The sequence below is a fragment of the Platalea leucorodia genome, assembly GCF_965183815.1.
Source record: "Platalea leucorodia genome assembly, chromosome: 6".
Lineage (NCBI taxonomy): Eukaryota > Metazoa > Chordata > Aves > Pelecaniformes > Threskiornithidae > Platalea > Platalea leucorodia.
The window spans coordinates 31405456-31427444 of record NC_138828.1 but is presented as its reverse complement, the minus strand read 5'-3'; positions in this window follow the sequence as shown (position 1 = coordinate 31427444).

Below are 21989 nucleotides of genomic sequence, written 5' to 3'. Positions count from 1 at the left end.
CCGCACGCCGGGGAACCGCGCCCGGTGGCCGCGCCTGCGTGCCGGGCCGCCCCGCGCCGCTGCGGGGGAGCCCCGGCGCCCCCGGCCGCCTGCCCCGGGGCGGGGCGGGGGGGGGGGGGGGCTGCCCCGAGCCCCGAGGCGGGGGCGGCCCGGGGCGGTCACCGCAGGCACCCGCCCGGCCGGGGCTGGCCTGCACGAAGGGGAACTGCTTCACTGACATCGCCCAGCCTGGGGGGCTGCTCTCCGTCCGCCGGTACGAGACTCCCCGTCACGGGCAAAAGAAAAAAACTGCCCGCCTCCCCAGCCGTGTGTCCCCTTGCCCGGCGCACCGGGCTCGCGGAGGGCAGCTTGCCGAAGGGCTGGCGCAGGTTGCAGCCCTCGGCCTTGCTGCTGGGGCCCGTCCAGCCCCACCGTCTCCTCCAACTCTCCAGCAAGGACAAGCGCCATGGCCAGACGCGGGGTGTGAAGGGTTCCTGGGCCCCGGCTGGAAGAGACAACTCTTACTTCGTGTTTCTCTGGGGACTGGAAAGTAATTTACATCTGTGACGGTGTCCCCCATCGTTCCAGACAACATAAATATTGTTTAGGGCTTGTTTATACATGTAGTTCTTCAGGAGGAGCTATTCCTGACTAATTTCATGACTAATTTCCAGAATAAGGCTGAGCTGTTCCGGTTTAGTTTAACACTGTGAGTTTTAATTAAAGAGGAAAATAGGGCACACCTATTCTGGAAGAGGGATGTTTACAGAGTTGTTGTTGAATAACTTCTGTGTAGATGAGCCAAGAATCAACAGACACCTAACCCGGCCTCCCGTTTCCCTCCAGGGTGATGTACAAGTTGCTTGCTTAGCAGATACGATTGCTTGAGAAAGCCACAAAGAAAATAAGATGGCAGTTATGACACATCTTCTCTGCTTTGATTGGCCTGACATTTTTAGGGGACATTTTGTTGGCGGTCCTTGTGGTATTTTCACTGAGCATGGGAAGACATTGTATGCGACTGACATTCAGTACAACAGCATGAGTTCTCAGCTTGTTCCGACAACCGCGGGGAGCTCCATGTGGTGTGACCATCCTTTTGTCCCACGAGCACGAACTAGCCGGGTAACAAAAGTTCCCATCTGAGATTCCTATCGCGATGGTAACACAAGGATACGAAACAGAGCTAGTGCTCAAGCGAGGGTATTTTATATATGCCCAAACAAATCCTGAAGCCCATGACAAGTACGCAGAAGGCTCCCCATATGTTAGGCATACTTCATGAAGCACCAAGCTCACAGAAGAATCTGGACAGAAAAAACCCTACATCTTCATCCCCACTGCTGGGAAGCGCTGCTTAGCGGCTCTCGGTGCCTGGACACGGAAGGAGAAGCAGCATGTTAGGAATGCAGTACGGCCAGTAAATTCAGGTATTGCCTACACCTTGTGGGCCACAACTTCACGAGACGCGGAGGACCAGTTTGGATCCGTTCTTCTGTGACTGCGGGCTGTTTGCATGAGTCATCTGGATTCTTCTTGATAGGCTGCAATAACAGAGACTCCGGGTCTCTCCAGCTTACACTTGCTCCCCCATTAGTCACAGGACAGGACTTCAGCTCTGATTTTGGAACAAGAAAGTATGATTGCTGTTGCTGCTATATAAGGACATTCAGTGTCACAACTCCAGCGTGTTTCTATTAATTCTGAAAGCTATCTGGGACTTCTTTTCAACAGTTTTCCTTTGCTTCTAAGTTTTCAATTATAATATGCCATCCAGGCTAGGTAAAGTTCTTTCATTTTATCTTGTGGAGGGTCTTGATTATGCATCTGTTAAATGCATTTAGTTTTCCTTTCCAAGGCAGAATCCGCATTTTAGGTAATTTCTTCTTTAGGAGTTTTCAGATAAGCTTTCATAAGACAAAGGTGAGTACCACCACCAAATACCACGTATCATGCCACTTCTGCAAGGTAGGATACCGCCAAGATTCAGATCACAGGTGTAAGACCGCATAACTACCCTGTCATGGTGTGGTGTATCCTTAACCCCATGACTTGTTTCAGGAGCATTTGCAAAATCCTTATCCTTGCTATGAGGGAGGGAAAGAAAGAGAGAGAAATCACCGAACACCTTCTTTGTTCTCTCGTAATGGTAACAGACTAGAAAAATCCTGTATTTCAGATCTATGTTAGTAGTAAAGGTTGTATAACTATTCCGTATTACTTAAATCTGTCCTTTTCCCCCATCTACACAGGTGGTCCTTCAGCTTTTTCTCACAAAGACCTCCTTTACCATAGAGGGATTTCTTTTTCATGGGATTTGAGTCCTATTGGATTAGAGGAGAACATGACGATCACATCTTTGAATGGAAAGAAGAGAGTCCGTGCATTCTGGGAAAATTCTAACACACTTGACCTCTTGCATCACCAAGCCCTAGTAGCATCGTTAGTCATTTCATCCCCTGGTAGAATAGAAGCCCAGCATGACACATTGGAAGCTCTGATCTTCTGAAGAGCAGTCACTTCTGATCACAGATTTTGGAGACAAGGCCTGTGAGAGCTGGGGGAGAGAGAATTTTTTCAAGTCCGAAATAAGTCAGTCCCCACCTCTTTGCCTCAGATGAGCGATTCCCTTCCGTTTTAGCTGAGACATGACAATTCTTTTAAGCACACAGCAGCTCCAGAAAGCAGCAACATCCAGCTGAAGTGGAAGAAGGAATAAATGCCCATATAATGAGAAGGCAGTAATTTTAAGCCAGAGTTTCATAAAGACGTACAGACTAATGGATTCCAAACTTTGTCGGAGGTCCCATGAAAAATTATCAATCAAGTTGCCTGGACTTTATTTCAGCAGCAAGATGAAGATTATCTTCTAGAAATGTAACCATATGTTTGCATACTGACTCAACCAATTATGATGCTGTTTTAAAGCATTGACTGTAAGAGATAGCATTTAAAATTTTAATTATTATTATTAGAGAAAAACTGTTCTAACTACAGGGAGTCTGTCCTTCACACATTAGCTTTTAGCCCCTGGAAGTTCTGGCTTCACATGTAATAAATGTAAGTTTGACAGTATCTTGGAAGTAAAGGGGAGTTAGAGAGTGCTCTTGAGTATTATGATGGCTGCATGGAAAATATGTGCAATGAGGGTAGTCTGGATATCGGTGCTGCCTTAACTGATTGTTTTCCTGATTTTTCAAGACAGATTTGTAATTGTTTCAGTTTACTTCCCTTCAACATAAAAATTAATGGGGATTCTTCACATCTGTGTATCTAAGTCCATTGCCTAGGCCATAATCTCTGTAACACAGTTGTCTACAAGATTAAAACCACTACATACTAGTCTATGTTGACAGTGCGTCTTGAGGAGATGCTCCGTAGTGGAATCAATGTTCTGTTACAGCCCAGCGCTGACTACAAGCACCTAAAACTTCCAAAAGAACACCATTTGTCTGCATCTGGCCAAACTAAATTTGATAGCAAGTGCTGTATACTAGCCTTGGGCAGCCAGTACTCCACGTGCCATTTGGTTCCATCATATCCAAGAGAGGAAATTCACCCCAGCGTAGAGAGCCTACACAAAGGACCATGTACCAATTTAGATCACCATCAAGGAGCACCATCTGAGGATTTTCTTGACAAATGGCTTCCCACTCTTACTCTACCTCAGTACAGAAGAGGGAGCTAGATAAAGGGCCTGTAGCAGGTAGCAATTCTTTATATCATCCAAATGCTTTCTGGCTATGCTTGCAAAGGGATGGAAAGTTCAGATGGCAAAACATAGCCACATAATCCATCACCAAATGTATTCTCTCCTTTCCACATGTGTGGTCTTCAAGCACCCACTGCGGGCACTTACCCTGTTGCATCGTCAGCCTCTCTGGAGCTCTGCATGTTTTCCCCTTGCATACATGTGGTAGGCTTTTGGCTCAGCTATTTATACAGGTTCTGGATTTGGTCCCGAAGCTTTTAGCAGAATTTATACACACTGTTAATGATACTGTGCCTGGTTTAGAAAGCAAAGCAAAATAGATAATTCTACAGAGTCATGGAATGGATGATACCAAAATGAATTGTGTTGGAATAAAATGCAAGCAATGGCATCTGGAATACTGGAGAGGGAAGCAGGTTAGCTCCAAATTCCAAGATGCTGAATCAACATGGAAAACAGTAACAAATGGTGCCATGAGCAATTATACAGAGCTTGACTGACATTTGAAAAGTCAACATATAGTAAAAGAAAAGAACACAAGGGAAAGAAAATAACCTTGAACCCTGGCAATACTTATACCCCCTGCCAAAACTGGCCTGCTTACAACAGGTTTCAATACAAAAGAAGCATAACTATGGTCATCTAAGGCTGTGAACAGATATTTGCATTCAGATTAAGCCTCTGGTGCAAAACTGATCCAGAAGTCATGCCTGTAATCCCTAGCAGCATGCAGACTCAAGAGAAATCATGCAGGGGACTTCCACATCTGCCCCCTTTCCAATACTGCTGAGAAGCCAGGTAATGCATGTTTCCTACACTGCAGTTTCAGATTTCTTAAGAGGCCCGTGCTTTTACCAGACTACCCTAGTAAGCCCAAAGGTGAAGACCAGGTTAGAATTAAGTCTGGAGACAAGTACTGAAGCCAGCATAAGAATAAATCAAGACACCAGAGATGCAAAGAGTCATACCAAACTGAAGAGCATAGTCAGAAAGTCATAGAGCCAGAAGTTTGAAAACCAAGAAGTCCCTATTATAAGATAAGTCAGAGCTGGAACAAGGTGAGGTATAGGAGTGTAACACAAAGGAGACAGGAACCAGGGATCAAGACTAAGCAAACAAGAATGAAAAGCAAGAGAGTCAGAAGCAAAACTACAGCCAAATGGCACTGCAGACTGCCAAGAGCAACTGGTGGAGTTGCCTGACACATCTGCTATTAGAGGAAATTAGCCAAGCCTTAGCTCCTGCACAGCTGGGCCACAGTCCCAGTTGCCCTATTGCATCCAGCTGCAGGGCCAGTAGCCCAGGCAGAGCCCAACAGTGTGGATAAATGTGCATTGGTTTAAAACTCGACCTCAGGAGTAGCTTGTCCCTATAAATTTACTCGTGCAAGGAGCAGATTTAACTCAACTCATGTATCCAGTAGAGCACTGCACTGATTTGCCTAAATGTGTTTAAAATTATAGCTTTAATTAAGCACTGCAAGTTTGTGCAGTGGAAATGCCTTAGTGTAGAAGAAATAGACGTATCTGAAGGCAGGCAACAGTGCCAAGGCTCCCAGAAGTGGAAAGACATCCCCTCATCTCCCCCTGCTGGTGTGCACATCCCCAAGCCTCTGCAGAGTGATGAGGAGCATCTACCTCGCCTGCTTTGCTTATGCCAGTACTTTGTGAAACTGCAAGAAAGGTCCCTTGGGAGCAGCTTCCAGCATCGAACTGTTCTCAAGATGCTGGCAACAGCTTAAAACCACAGTCCTGCTATCAAGAATTAGTCATTTGCTCCCAGAGAGTTCATCCTGCAGGCTTTGGTTCTTAATTAGACATTGCTTTTAATGGGAGACTACAGAATACAGATTTCGCAATGGGCCTTAAGATGTTATCCCAGTGAATATTAAAATCTTCCAGAAAATATAAATTAAGAAAGGAATGGAAGGAAATCTCACTCCTTTTTTAAGATGTTCTTGCAGTAGCAAATGTCATGACAGACTGATGCCTGTTTAGAGAGAAAGGAACAATATTTGAAGAAAATGAGAACAGCAAAATAACAAGACACATGTTCATTTTGTATTATAAGTATCTAATATATAGCTAATTTAACTCTGGTGTGGTATTAAAAACTACTAGTGGCAGGAGCAGCTGAAGAGATCCTGAAGTAAGACGTGATACTCAGTATGTTTAATACCCAGGATGCTTTTCTGCCCCCTTTTTCAGAAGCAATGCCATTCTCAGAGACACAAGAACAAAGAGGAATGTGTATAACATTTTCTTCCAAGAGTAGAGCCTTATTTGTTTTAATAAAGATGCCATAATTTATTATTTATTTGTGCTGCCTTTATGGCCAGAAAACAGTATAGATTAAAACCCTGCTACTTTAAAGGTAACATGCATGGAACACATCCTGCAGTAAATGATTTATTCAAGTGCCGTAAGTGCCAACTGAGGGCTCAGTGGTAACAAACAGACCATAACTGGTGTTAGGGGTGGGATAATTAATCACGATAAGTTAATACCCAAGGAACAAACACTGAAAACTTTAATTTAATTGCCAAAAACTCTCAGAATATAAAGTGTCTTGTGATGTATTATTTAAAGAAGCATAGTGAATATTAACGATTCTGTGGTTCTGTGATTCCATATGATAAGGAGCAATGGACCAGAATGTGTTTTCCATACTGACCTCCTGTGCTATGTCTTTTCCTAGGAGCTTTGGAATGGAAAAAAAGGACAGAACTACCTGATCTCTGAATGTGTGTCTGTAAAATTCCCAAATATTTACAAAGCAAAACACTGAAACCTGGAGATTACCATACAGTTTAAGGAGCTCTAATGAATACGATTGCTATACCGAATTAAATGTAACTAACTTACTCAAGTTGGCTTAGTGGTAGCATTACAAAATGTAAAAATCTTCAATTAATTTTCAGTCAGACTGGCCATAATTTATACATTGGGAATCCAGATTCTCACGTACTTAAGCCAAGGCTTTAAACTGCTGTAAGATGCAGAGCTGCTTTATAATGGTTAGAAGTTACACTTACACTCACTTAAAATCCATTTTATATTCCCGGGGTGATGAAGAGCAGCCCTAATGTAAGGCAGAACCAGGTTTCTAATTGACTACAAACATTCTCAACCAAGGATGCACATTCAGGGCTGGTGTCTTAACCAGCTGCTGCAAAGGGACTCCTTTACTGTAGCAGTGCCCTTCTACTCCCACAAGGCTTTCCCACAAGGCAGCTTGCAAGATTAGGTGTTATTATCCTTAAAAAAACAACTGAAGTATCAACAGCCAAAGTCCTCCCTTCTCCCCCATGCACCTATGTCATTCAAAAACATCAGCCTCAGACATGCCACAGAACATCCTTTCAATCATATTTTAATCAAATTGCTTTTCAGCTTCTCAAGTTTTATGTAAGAAGCACATGAGTTGCTTTAATCTTTCCTCCTCCTCCCTCACTCCTCAAAAGAAAGTTTCAGGGCTTTGTGCTTACTCAAAGAATGGCATTCAGCACAGCAACAGACACATAAATCTTCTGAATTGCTAAAAAAGTGCTACCCAGAGGCTGGTATGGCTCTAGATGATGACAATCAAGTGCACAGGACTGGAGAACGCAGTTGAAAAGCACTCAGATAATATATTTTCCTTTTAAAAGATCCTTATTGGTACAGGGCACATCCATTCTATAAATAGATGTGCTCTACAGGATGGGACAATTTCATCATCTTGACTTTAATGGTTTGTGAAAATAATTTAAACCATAAGCAAGGAACAGACATTAACATTATTCAAAACTATGAAGATGTTGCTTATTGAATAGAAGTAAATATTTTTCAGTTACTCTTGCTATCTTAGCATTGCCAATAAGCCCAGCACTTGTCTTACTTGCTTTATATGACACTGCTTTCTGCCTAAGAAGGAAATATTTCTCTAACTCTCCTGGAGTTCACAGCTATCCCAAGAGTAATGACTTCTTGCTGGTTGTCTTCCAAAGGATGTTGTCAGCCCTTCAGTAGTTCATTTCGGGTGAAAATAACCCTTGTGCCGAGGCCAGGCCAAGATCATATACCAAATAAGTCCCATTAAAATCTTCAGATAAGGCTTAAGTGATATTTAAGTACTACAGTTCTGGCCTTCTGCTCAGTAGCAAATTCATCTAATATCTGCAAAAATGGGTTTGCTCTGAGTTAAGAATTAACACGGGCTTATCCTCACCTCAGAGTGGGATTGGTGAGACTTCCAAAATTGAGTAGCCCAGGAGACGCATGCTCTGCCAGATTCTCAGGAGTTTTCCACTTAAATACATCAGCTGGCAGAGGGCTGACCACAACTATACCAGTGGAGGATCTGGATGCCGTTGCAGTACATTGGTCCCTGGAGACTTGACGGCCGGGAGCGGCCCTGACACTGTGACTGGTGCCGAACACGAGAGTCACAGAGAGTGCTAGGACCATGAGCTTGCGTCATGTTCCCCACAGCTGGGAAAGAGGATGCTAGAGGATGTAGTCATGTCATCTCATCTATGTGTCCATCTATTTTAGTAATGAAGCTTACATCAAAGAGAACGGGGCAGGAGATAAGACAGAAGAAAGTGATTGCTGCTATGCAGATATACAATTCAACACGGTCTACCGATACACTGAGATCCTACCAGATGGCAGATGACCTGACCTCCATCACTTCACTTCAAATGCTTTCCTTTTGCCTCTGTCTTGTCCAGACTTAGCTTGAGCTGACACCTTTTATTCTTGCTCCAATTTCTTTTAGGTGTTGGGTCAGCTGGAAAAAAGGTCTTGTTCATACTGGAAAGAAACAAGACAAATGGATGTTTCCAGCACCATATAATTAGAGTGCAAAGCATGACCACAGATAAAATATAGATGCATGTAAAATATGGGAACCAGACCTTCTGCCTTACTAATGCAATTATTCATACGCATGGCAACACAAATATGCTGTGGAAGGGAATTTGTGTCAGTGATAATGTTTGCTCAGATATTCACTTGCATATTCATGGGCTCAGATGGAGAATATGCAGTGGGGAATGATTGGTTCACCTCCTTCCATTTCTGTGTCCTCAAAATTTTCCTCCTTTGTTTTCCTTTCTTCTTTTCTCTCTTTTTATTCTGGGTTTTTTATTCCCCCTCCCCCCTCATTTCAGAAGTATCTGGAACAATGCTTCAGAAAAGTTTTATAACAGCACATTTCCTCTTAATGATGTAGATTGCACCTTGCAGTACCATACACAGTCCCTTTCTCCTAGAAGAACCTTTGTAATACCCGATGAGAGCTACTGGCCCTTCTCTCTCCCTCTCCCTCTCCCTCTCCCTCTCCCTCTCCGCCCCGCCCCCCCCCTTTTCTCCTTCCCCTCATATTCTTAGCTCTGTTGCAGCAGCCCATGGCGGGCAGTGATAGGGAGGGATGGATAAGTCCCTGCTGTGACATTTTCCAGTGATTCTTTCCCAGGAAGGAGCCATTTCACAGTGCTCCCAGAATATACTCTCATAGTGTCCAGAAACACTTTCCAAAGTATTCTGGAGATTCTTAATCTTAAACTCCATTATTGCAAGTGGTCTCCAAATTCTCCCCATCAGAGTGTGTACTTTGAATGACTTCAAGCTTTCTCTGGCCACTGTCTTTGAAGCATCTACCTAAATACAAAAGGGTAAAATCTGACTGTGTCACTCACAAACAGAGGTTAGCTTAGTAAATCTATTGTTTTCCCATTAAAAGAAAAAAAAAAAAAAAGAAATTGCTAATACTGGTCTAAATATATAGCCACTGCCAACAGTAACATACATAGCAGCCAGCTTCCATCTGCATTGAGATTTCCCAGACAAGCTGTACAATATCACTCCAGAAACTGCTAAGCCTTGGCAATAATCAAAAGATTGGTGGGGAGACACTGCAGAGACGTTGGATAAAGTTAATCAGGCAGGCCAATGAAATAAATATTAGCACAAAGATGAGGAAGAAGAAGCTGCTGACCCACTAGGGACAGATACCAGCCTTTTACTTTGAAGTTCTGCATATTTTCTGTATCATTCATATATAATGTTCAGATTATATGAAGATCATCTAGGAAAACTCACATGAATTAATGCTAAAAAAATTACATTGACTTTCTCCTAAGAGTATGCTGAATTCCCAAATGAGGGAGAAAGAAGAGAGGTTTGTCATTTCTCGGTATTTAGCAGTAAACAGATGCTTTCTAGCCTTTCACTTACCTTATGCTAGACTAGAAGTATATATTTATTTTAATTCAAGGCCTCTCCTATTGCTCCTGCCACTTCCTGCTAGGGCTTATCCTTTTAGGCCTTTAAAAGCCACCACTTGGCATCTTTCGTAATTGCTCGTGCAGAAGGGCAGGAATGCTAACACCCTTCTGTCCACCCTACTCACCAACCGCAGAGATTCGTTTCCTTTTCTTGTGCGGATGAGCTATATAAGTAATCAACAACAAGAGAGTTTCACATTTCACATTCAAAGATGCAGAGCCTGGAAGCTGAACTTAGCAAAATTCAACCTGGAGACAAGGCACACATTTTTAACAGTGCGGGTAATTAACCATTGGAATTGCTTGCCCTGGAATATGCTGTGACACTTGGAGCTTTTAAATCAAGTCTGGATGTCTATAAAAAGATGCTGTCTGCTTCAATTGCAAGATACTGAACTTGGTGTAGAAACCATTGTCCTTGTTATGCAGAAAGTTAGACTAGACAGTCCTAAGGGCTTTAGCGGCTAGGACGTATACTCAGAAACACAGTCAAGTGTAAAACACAATTTGCACAAATACTGGTAATGCACTCTATTTATGAATTCACTTTTGCGGAGAATGTCAAGCACTTGAACTTAAAATTAGCTTTCTGTGGGTGCACTAGTCATACTGGAATATACAATGTATAAACCAGAATGTGTACAAGTGAAAGAGAGCGTGGCTTCAAGTGCAACCAAAGCAAAATTCTCATAAAATGTGAACCCCGTGTTTGCCCATTTTTGTTCATGTATTTATTTTTTTTAAATCAGTTCTTTTTAACAGCCTGAAAATGAAGAACTGTATTCCAATAAAAATAACATAGTGACCAGCTACAGCTAGAGAACAAAATAGCTCGCCAAAGTCACACCGCTTAACCCTGCATTGACCAAGACCGAGCTGCTGAGACTCCCAAGGCACTGCAGGCTGGATTTCTTCTGATACACCTATATGTCTTCATCATTTCATTTGTATAAGCCACAGTAAACCTGAGCATAATTACAGTTCTGTCAGTCTTAGCCCCCTGTGAAGCAAAATCCTTGTTGGAGAGAGTAAAGAGAAAAACTCCACTCCGCTCTCACCAGCCATCGCCAGAAAGAAACTTCAGCTCCCACTGATGGAGCTTTCCCATGGAGCACTGGTCATCCAGACCAGGCAGCAAGAAAGCAGTGCAGCAGTCTCCACAGCTCATGCCTTGCCGGTTTGCATAAAAATTTGGTTTCTATCCAGAGAGCTAGAATCCATGGCAGCTTCTCATTCCTAGGAATCACATATTTGAATGCTGGATGCCCTGTGTCATTCTGCCATCTCCAGTTAATTCAGAAAGTTCTTTATGGCATTTTGTGCCAGCAAATTTATCAATCCAGCCTTCTGACTATGTGAGTCTTTTTCCTAAATACTCCACACTGAGTACCCATAGGCAAGTAAAATATGCCATGCATGAAAACACAGAACTGTTTTTCTTAGAAGCTCAGTGACAAAGTCTCTTACCTGACTGCTTCATGCCACTGACACAACGGGACATCTTTCTAGTGATACCAGTACAAGTTATTGCTTCTAGTCCATCACTACTTTGCTCAACTTTATCCAGTTATCCATTTGATTGCCAGATGAATTTCATCAATTGGACTAGCTAGATGGAACATTTTAGCCAGAACTGTGCCCTAAAATGCACCTTGTTTACAGTTTTATTAAAAAAGAAAAAAAAAAGGAAGACAGCACTCAGTCCATTCAGCCTGTGCATGAAAACCACTAAAGCCAGTGGTTTTACCTCACTCCTCAATTAGTCCATTTATTTTAGTGAAGCTCCACAAGCTTCCACAAGGGCTAAATATGTTTCCTAGGATATTTTTACTGCCCAGAATAGTCCTTGTGCAATTCAGAGCACCCTGAGCCAGCACCAAAGCGAGGTAACATGGTGGTCTCAGAGAAACCAGGCCTCTTAGGTGAAAGAGGAGACCTCAAACTGAGGTCCCCAGGACTGCATTTCCAGACAGTAAGGCTAAACTGAACCAGCTGGGGACATCACAGTCCTGCCTGCATAGACCTCCTGTAGCCACAAATCAGTTAGTTGTTCTTCATTTTGCAACACAAACTCTCCTCCAGTGTTTCTCCATTTCTGATTTCAAGAATTGAGGAGGAAAGCCTGGAGCTGAGTGCTTTTTCAAAATCTTATACATGCCAGGCGCGTGTTTGTCCACCGCACGGTTATGTAAGAGTGGATCAACAAGTCTCTCTGCTTCTCCTTTCCCATGGCACAGCAGACATGATTTAAATCCCAGTCTGCAATGTTTGCTGTGTGCTGATGGCTTTTCACATTTTTTGAGATTTCATAGGCCACAGGGCCACAGGTAGGCAGCTAGCTATCACTGCTTCAAGCTTTTCCTAGTCTATGGCTAGATATTAAATAGCTATAACAAACAAGAGAGCCCAAATAGTCTTTCCTTAAAGCTAAACTCCTCAGGCCTGAAAACTGCATAGTAGGATTCTGTCAGAATCTATCCCCCCGCAAAAATTTAACAGAATTTTAGGAAATGTTGACCTACGAATAAAAAAAAGTTACAGAAGAAGAAGAGACATACAGGCTTTGATTTTACAGATTTCTTCTCTTTTTTCTCTTTTCTCCGTCTTCCCCTTATTTACATGAGTTTTTAAATCTAGACGATCAAAGCAGTACCTATTGTAGCAGAACAAGAAAAAGAAAGCTCTTCACTCTGGGTGGTTCAGGCCCACACACTAATGCTGAGGTACCATTTTGATGTCCTGTTCCGGCAACTGTGTAATTACATCTCAAGTAGCACAATTAGATTCACTGTGCACACTCACTGAAAGAGAGATGAACAATTGCAATGGCTTTCAAGATAAGATTTTTATACTGATGCTCTTTCTGCCGCTGTACCAGAATTGTTGTGGTGAAGTCAGTGAATCACAGTAATATGTAAGTGTTGACAGCTATTTATGTTAGGTCCTTTTGAATTTGTAAACAGAATATGACAGAGCTAAAGCAAATGCCAAGAGGTTATTTTACACTCTGCTGAACTACATGAAGTGATATAAAGACATCTCAGAGAAGTTTTACAGGGCTGGGGAAAAACACTGCACTGTGGGACAAAAATTCAGATTGTGTTGGAGAAAAAAACATAACATGGTTCCCACAGTGAAAGTTCGTCCTTGTAACATCACGCTAGTTCACATTAGCTTCCTATCTGTATAAAGCAGATAATTAACAAACTAAGCGTGCACAGTATGTGCGTACCGACAGTAAGGATGTGGTGCCAAGGCACGATCTCTCTTTTTATATTGGATACATACGCCGTTGTGGCAGGCGTCATCTAAGGACCTAGTGCACACACAAAAAAGCAAACCAAAAGGGTGCGCAAGTTCTGGCCTAGCCACAGGCAGGGTGTAGCCCACAGAGCATTTCAGCAGCCAGCCACATCCACCTCCACTGTTTCTTTTTTAGATTTTACGGGAGTCCCCAGGATCCACATGAGCAACACTCGTTCATTCTTCATTCTGCTCTTTCCCTCAACCTCCCACTCTCATCCCACTAGAAATCACCTAAGAGAGAAAAATAAATGAGGACCTGGGTATAAGAATGTGAAGAGCTTGCTTGGTGAAGCTGTAGACAAAATAGAGTTGGAGTTAAAATTCACAGGAAATCTCTGCTCTGTGTCCCAGTTTTCAAACAGCTGACTGTGAGGTATTCAAGCTTTTGGGGTCTTTTTTTTTTTTCCTGCCTTGTCACATTTCTATTTCTGAACACGTTTCAAGGCAAAGGAAGAGAGTACTTTCATGCAATCAAGCCCAATTCCCATTTGATAATGCAATGACTTCTAACAAGGTGCAGGCTGACCCAAGGTATGCTCAGACTGATCTTGTGATATCGTAGAGTGGTACAGATGATAGGCATAAACCGATTAACATGAGAACTAAACAGTCTGGCAGTGTGGACGTCCTCACTGCTTCAGTTCTCCATTTAATCACACAGCATGCCCTTCCATCTCCAAGAGCTTTTGTTTACTTGATTCTTAAAGAGAAATAATATGGAACCAGTAGGGAGGGGCAGTGATCATGTAAGTTCTAACAGGTGAAAAAATGCATTATTTTTGTTGCATGCAGTCATTTTATAAGTTATTTATGCAGCATTCTCACTTACTTATGCGAGTATAAATCAAGAGTAACTCAGCCACTCAGCCAGCATGGAGGAGTTCTCAAAAGTGAGATATCTGATGTTTTCTCAGCTCAGAGAGGGTCACAATATTTCGTGTGAATATCTGCTGTCACTTCTGCCCTCCCCGCAAGAACGCACATTTCCTGCTAGCTACAGGAAAATGCTTGAAAGTGCAAGCACTCTGGGTTAAGAACTTCTAAATGTATTATTGCTTAAAGCATTATCGCTTTCAAGCCAATTTCATGATTTCGAACACTTGGGGTTGGCAACAGTAAGCAAGTTGGAACAAATGAAGTGCAAATGCTAAGTAAGGCCAACAAAATATACACTGCACGAAGTGCATCATATGTGACTCTGTTGTCCACAGATCTGTTGGCTGACCTCTAGATGGGATCTGGAATGCTACTTACTGAACGCTGCTTCAGCAATCTCTGTCCTACTGCCAAAATCAATACTCCTGTTATGATACATGTTATTTAGAGATGAACTGATCATAAAGAGCCTGATGAAAACTGGAAAGATTGAGGGAACAGATAATGTTTTCAGGAAAAAAAAATCATAAGACATGGAAAATTTTACTTATTTGGGCAGCTGAGCACAGCAGATGGCAAGATCTTCAGGGAAATAAACATAAAGTTTGAGAAAGCAAGAGTGTGTTCTAGCAGTTGCCAGTGATCTCATGCAGCAGGAAAATCAGTCAAAAAATTAAATAGACACTCAGTAGCACCAGTGTTTTGTCAACATTTTGTAAAGAACAGGGACTTGGCAGCCAGAAAGGATAGGACAGAGGAGGTTGACTGGCTTCGAGGGCCGGTGTTTGCAAAAATAATTGTCAGGATCAGATGGTATTATAACTTTAGCAATCAGGAGTTTTTAATGGAGATTCACCAATTGTATATCAAAGAGTCTGCAGTTAGTTACAAAACTAAACTAAATGTGCATCTGCTACAGTCCACTCCCATGCTAGTGACTGTCAACTGATCAAACAAATCATGAGTGAGAGCTGAACATACTACATGATGGAGCAAATAATAATGTCCCAAGGAAACATTTTTATCAATTAATACAGTTCACAAATAGGCTCATTGATTAATATGGTTTATAAACATATGAATAGGTCTATAAATCCAAGTACAGAGTGTTCATAAACCTGTGTTATTCCACAGAAGGCCCATAACCATCTCTTTCAGGTAAAGATGGACTGAAACACTACACAATATCTCACCTAGAACTTATCCTTTCTCCATTCATTGCTACTCAGATTTCACATTTTACATCTATGGGATAAATAAGGAAGGTAAGATTGGGCCTATTATGTCAAACTGAATTAGCAACTGATTTCATTTTAAAATAAGAAATTACAGGTGGCCAGAATTATTCATCGTTCTGCTTGTGTTTCAGATCTAAATCCCTACTCAAGGTCTCTTTGTACATGGGATTCCTTCTTAGTCCTCATTTTAAATTACTACCAGCTACCCAGCTGCCAAAACTTGAAAAAAGGATAGCTACGGATGCAAGGAAAAGTGATTACAGAGAGAAATTATACATGCTTTCTGTACATAGACCCTAGAAGTGTAATCATTGTGGAACTGAGATGAGTTGATCATTATTTACAACCATACAACTTTTGTAATATCTGCCTCACGATCGAGTATCAATTAAAAGAGAAAAGGCTAAGTATACAAACAAATTATACAACCCCTTTTGCATGTATCTCTGCCTACATGTGATACTTATGTCTGCATGTGTATGTCTAAGTCTGGAAGGGAGCAGGGGCCCTCTCTGGCAGTAGCGCTGGACATTGCACATGTCCAGCATCGATACAGTCCCTTAACCCCAGAATCTTATCTGGGTACCAATTTCTTCCTTCTACCCTCAGGAAACTAAGCTTTCTGCCCATGAAGTTGAGCTGTTTTAATTTAATTTTAGTTACTTTTTTTTTAAATAGAACTTACACATTCATTAGCAATTCTGCACTAATGAACTGGGTAAATTCCTTGTCTACTGGTGTCAGAGGTTTTCCCCAGGCTTCAGAAAGGGGAAAAGATTTCATGCAGAATTTGAAAAGGGCTGAATCAAGTAAAATGATGCATGATATTTCTATGGATGTGGATACCTTAGCCTTAAATCTAGATACAATAGGACCACAACGAAACAACAGTAATTTATAAGCTCTAGCAGGAATCATGGCTGATTTATAGTATTTTGGTAATTTACATCAGCTTTTGATCTGGTTTTAGGTATTCCCAGAGGCATAACATTAAGACCTGCAGAAAACAATCCCTTTTATTTTTGTTGATTTTGGTACTAACTGGATGCTCCAGCAGTTTAGAAAATCTCACTAGAGTATTAGACTCCCAAGTACTTAAAAACATTAAGGCACACATCTACTTCAAAGCATTGGGCCATGAGAAATCAAGACATACTGTTGTCCATCTAGTCTAGTATTTTGCTATTAACACAGGCAAAAAAGTACAGAGTGGACAATTTCTGAGGCACGTCTCAAGAAAAAATTTCCTCTCAAAATTTATTTGAAATTCATTGCTTCTCTGAAACTCAAGAGTTGATTATGTACTTTCTGTGCATTTAATACTATAACTCTGGATATATTTATTTTCTAGGTATTTTAAAAGATTCTCTTCCAGATAAAGAGGCTGACCCCAAATGTGGCTTCCACTACTGAATCCAATAGTCTAAATGCTTACATGGAAAGAACAGTCTTTCCATCAGTTCTGCATTTAAAATTGTTCAGTTACAATGAACCCTGCTCACCCCCTGGCCAGGCAAATTGAAGATTTTTTATCTGCCTTCTGTAGACCCTTTTTTTAAATTATACATCCATGCATTTGTTTTCTCTCTAGTATAAATGTTTCAAGTCTAAATATTCTGCCTCTCACTGGTTCTAGCGATGACAAGGCAAAGGCAGTACAAATGTCTCACCCGAATGCAATCAACATTTTCTTTGTTGCTTTAATTTTTTCAATAAAAGAGCATTTCTAACCGTCCCCCAAAATTATGTATAGTATGCAGATGTTCTTCCAAAAAATTTCTGTACCCGGTTCTCACTCAGCAGACTCAAATCTCCTTCAGAAATTATTTGTAATAATGCAATCAACAGCCTACCTTGTCTCACTAATGTCTATCACCAGACAAATAAAAAACAACCTATGCAAAGGTTTATTCCTCAGCCAAGGTATCTACAGACTTAATACACCTGTGGAATTGAAAGGATCTTAATGTCTTTCCTATTCATATTTGCAACATCCTGAGCAAATTCCAAGACAGGTAAAAGAATCCCCTCCCACTGATTCAATGGGAGAGACTTTGAGACACTCATCATCTCTTCTGTGCATTCAAAACCTTGCAGGATAAAACCTATGAGTCACTGAGCAGGGATCTCATCTTTATTTATGTACATCTTAGTGGCAATAAATAACTTTCATTCTTCATAAACAGATAAGTACATACCTACAAACATATACACATGCATGATTCTGGCATATGAAATAGGAGAAAAAGAAATACACTGTGCTGTCAAAGGTATGGCAAGTAAGTCTGAAGTGTTTCAGGCTACGAGTATTTCTATCTTCTAGCTTGGTGACAATTATCTTCACATTTAGCAATGATTTTATAGTCTTTAATCATGTCACAATTGTCTTTAAGATACACACCTTATGTACATGCTGAAGGAAATCACTTTTACAGCTGGATGTGTTCCTGGTCTAATATCATGGTTCAGTCAGGACAGAGAGAAGCTATGTCATCTTAATGATTAAATTCTGTGTTACTTAACATTTGAACTTCTAGGAACACAGATCTGTTGTTCTCTGGTTTGCAATCCAATGACATTCAAAACAAGCAGACGGATGAGTAAGTTTCTAGCCTTCTCCTCCACTCCCCTTTAAACTTTTGATTAAACGTCCATGTAATGTTTTTGATGAAACAGCCACCAAAATACAGTATTTTAACAAAGAAGTTCTATGTCATTTCCGGTCCCAAATCCACATGAAGGCCCAAATTCATGGGTCTAATGAGAGGAAGGTTTGGAGCAGAAAGTCTGCACTGTACCTTGCCTCCTGAGGGAAAATGCAGTACACATTGATGGCAGTGTAAGCCAACCATGGCAGGAAGTGAATGTAGCTTTTCAATGTGAAATGTCAAAACAGCTTTTCATTGACAGCCCAGAACGTCAAATATAAGTTCTGAAAATAAATCCATTTACAATTCAGGTAGTTGTGCTTTCGTATACTCTATCACAAAAAGTACTCCATTTGTTAGCACTTAGATTTCATTTCAAGTTTATTTGTGGGTCCATCAAAAAGGTGTGTTTTTTTCACATCTGCAACCCATTTGAACTTAAAATAAAGACAGCTTAAACTTTTCAAATGGATCCAGGAGTTCTGTCTGACTAAAGATGGTTGAAATCAATACTGCTGGCAGATGATACTCCTGGCAACCATGAGAGCACGGTTATGAAAGATTCAACTTTTTATTTGTAAACCTGTCTCACAAGTTACTAATTTTTCTTTGAATCATATTTAAAACACGAATTCATAGCTATGTTTCCCAATTCAAAGCTAGTGTAGAAAAAAACAAAAGTAGATTCTGAGAAATCATCATTATTACTAAAAAAAATTTAAAAATTTGCTAACTATTTCAGTGGCTATGTTAACTTGCCTTTAACTGTAAACTACTTTGTAACCTGGCAGGCTGTTTCCCAAAGTAGGAAGCAAACACCACGACTGTGTCCTTTAAAGGTCCTTTCTTCACAGAACGATTTATCATTTGAATACAAAGACATAATACAAACCCAGAACTACTCAACTGATAAGTATTGGCCTTAAGTGGTTTCCTCTCTTGCCTTCATGTAGAAAACAGACAAACCCTGGCTTGCTTTGCTTCATGGCTTAGCTCAGACAGATAGCCACAAACCTCTCTGGACTGTTCCTTCACTCTTTCATATGCCTGGGTTCAGCTACTTGGTTCAGGCAGAAACTGGATCAAATCCAAATAGCATATGTGCAAACATGTCATGGACAACCAGTTTTATCTTTTGACCAGTGAAGAACAATTTTTAGTGGCAAGACTGAAGCTAAACTGTTAGATCAATATAATAGGTATTCCTTCGCAGTAGCTATTTATAAATACATCTGTATCATAGCAAAGCCGTTATGCAATTTCTATTTCTCTAATATATTTTCACATGCTGGTGATTATTTAATGAAAGTAGAACGATAAGACGAATTATCGCCCACTGATTGCTTCTAGTTTAAGCTTGGGGAGGAGGGTGTATAAGCCTTCACTTTCACATTCTGTTCCTGCACTTAAACATACAGGGCTTGGTCTGTAGATCTGTATCATGTTAAATATATATATAGCTTGTGAGGTGGCCATAGTGCTGGAATGAGCAAATCCAGCTTTGAAGTCTACACCTCTTCCTGTTTATAAATAGAGTCCTGAATGTTAAATATTACATTGAAGCAGATGGTACCTTCCAAAGGAAGCCATTAAATAGTTTTAATTTTACCGTATCCATTATTATACATGCAAGTAGAAAATGCATGCACACCTATGTGGATGAACATGCAAATTGGGGCTCATCCTCACACCACTGACAAGTCCCTCATGTTGCAAAATCTGTGTTTTCCATAGCATAAAAGGGCCCTTCACTCTATTAGGAACAGCACGTGCCCTTTAAGCCTCACACAGAGATACCCAGGTGCACACATGCGCTGGTTACTGTGGCTGGGGACAGACCCAGGAGAAAGCCCTGCTCCCTGGCTGCAAAGGCCACCCCATCCGAGCTGGGCACAGGCTCTGCAGCCTGCTGTCCTGTCGCAGCCCTGAGCTGCCCTGCACCATCTGCATGGCCCAACATTAGGACTTTACAATTAAGACTTAAACAAACCAACAAAAGCTACCAGGACGTAATAAGCAAGTATCTGAAGAGATCCTTCTACATCAGCTGCAAACAGACTCAGTAAAAAAATTACAAGACTGATAAAATAACTGTTTAATGAGGCACAGCAAAGTTAATTCTGAAATCCAGAGGCTCCTTAATGGCTGGAGACTGGAAAGGCAAATGGGCAGAGAGGTGGAGAGGCTCCTGGAGCCACAGCCCAAAAAAACTGAGAAACTGACAGCAAAGTCTATATCACCAAACTGACAGACACAAGCTCCAGGAATCAAACCACAGAGGGATGTTAATGGTGCTTGATCTCCAGCGAGCTATTGTAAATGAAGATGACTACTGCCAAGCGCGTTGTGTAATTAAAAAAAGACAGAGCGCGAGAGACGGGTATTTCTAGATCAGTCAGACTGGATCCTAAGAAGCTAGAGAGCTGCTTCACTTGTGAAGAGAGCTGGGTAAAACAATGTACCGTAATAAAAGTTTAACACCATATACTGGAACAATCTTGGGAAGCTAAATTCCCTTTCTTTTCCTGGGAGATTCCAGAGTATGATTGTTTCTTTCTCACTCGAAGTCTGTTTGATGTATTCCACTTTCTCTCTGAGGAAATAACATTTTATTTATGCAGCTCCTTTCCCATATATTCAAGAATTTCTGGGTTTATGCACTCAGTTATGCTGCGAGTGGTTTCTGGCACCTTCTGTGCTGCAGGTACAATTTGTTCAGTACTCTCTGTGGTGTCCTCAGACATCACTGGGCAACACAGTAATGTTGTGATACCAGTGTCTGTCACAGGTCTGACTGACAACCCTAACCTCCCCCCAAAAGCACAAATCTAATTCTCCATTTGCTAATGCATTTTTAAAAAAAATAATGTATTTTGTTTGGAGTAAGACATGCAATAATTGCTTATTTTGAAGCATTCACGCTACTTCTGGATGCTAATTAAATGCTTGTGACTATTAGCCTCCCCATAGTTACAGTAGCGTAATTATATCCCCGTCTTTCACAGCAGAGCTCATTTGTGAAACACTTGCATAAAAAGTGCCAACTACCTAATCAGAAAATAAAAATAATCCCGTGAGATTTAGGTGACTAGCTAGATAACAAATAAAAAAGCATGGCAAAGGTGAGTGATTCCCAAACAAACCATAGTTTTTTTAGTGGGACTACCTGGGTAAGCATTACAAATAGTGAAAAAAATCAGAGGAAACTGAGACTAGGTCATGAATAATTGTTTAACTAAAACACAGCTAATTAATTATTTATAAAGAACAGTTTGACCTGGAAAACACTGTACAAAGAGTAATCGTTACAGAAGCTCTGTAAATGGGGAGATATTTTGGACCTACAGTAGGTGTGGGATGTGTAAAGATAGAAGTGCTTCTACTTCATATGAGAATGAGCAATGCACTAAAGTTGCACAGGGATGTGCTGACAAAGAAAGTTCTTCAAATCAGAGATCTTGGTTCCATGATTACGGAAAACCTTCAGCAGAGAACACAGTTCTGGAAAGCTGCATTTCAAGCATTAAGGAACTGCATTTGCTTTGAGATATATCATTTTCAGTGAGACATTGAATATGTTATATATACAGAGCACCAAAGAGGAATTACTCCCAATTGTGTTGGGATTATAACAATAAATGACTTTACGCACTTTAATTTGCCATAATAATCGTGAACTAGATTTGTAGCAGTTGGTGTTTTCCATGAAATGAAGATGATTGGGTCAATAATGAAGGGTTTGCCATGTGTTTGCAGCTGGGATTTTACTTGCTTTATCAGAATTTTCATGTTCTCACCATATGTGTTTTTCCTTGCTCTAGTGACTCTGGCCACTCTGTCAATTGAGCATTGCTTCAAAGGGACTGAAGCTGGGAAAAGTCTTCAACTCCTTTTTGGTTTTAATTTAAAAAAAAAAAAAAGCTTCCAACCTCAACAGTTTGCTATGTTAACTAAAAATA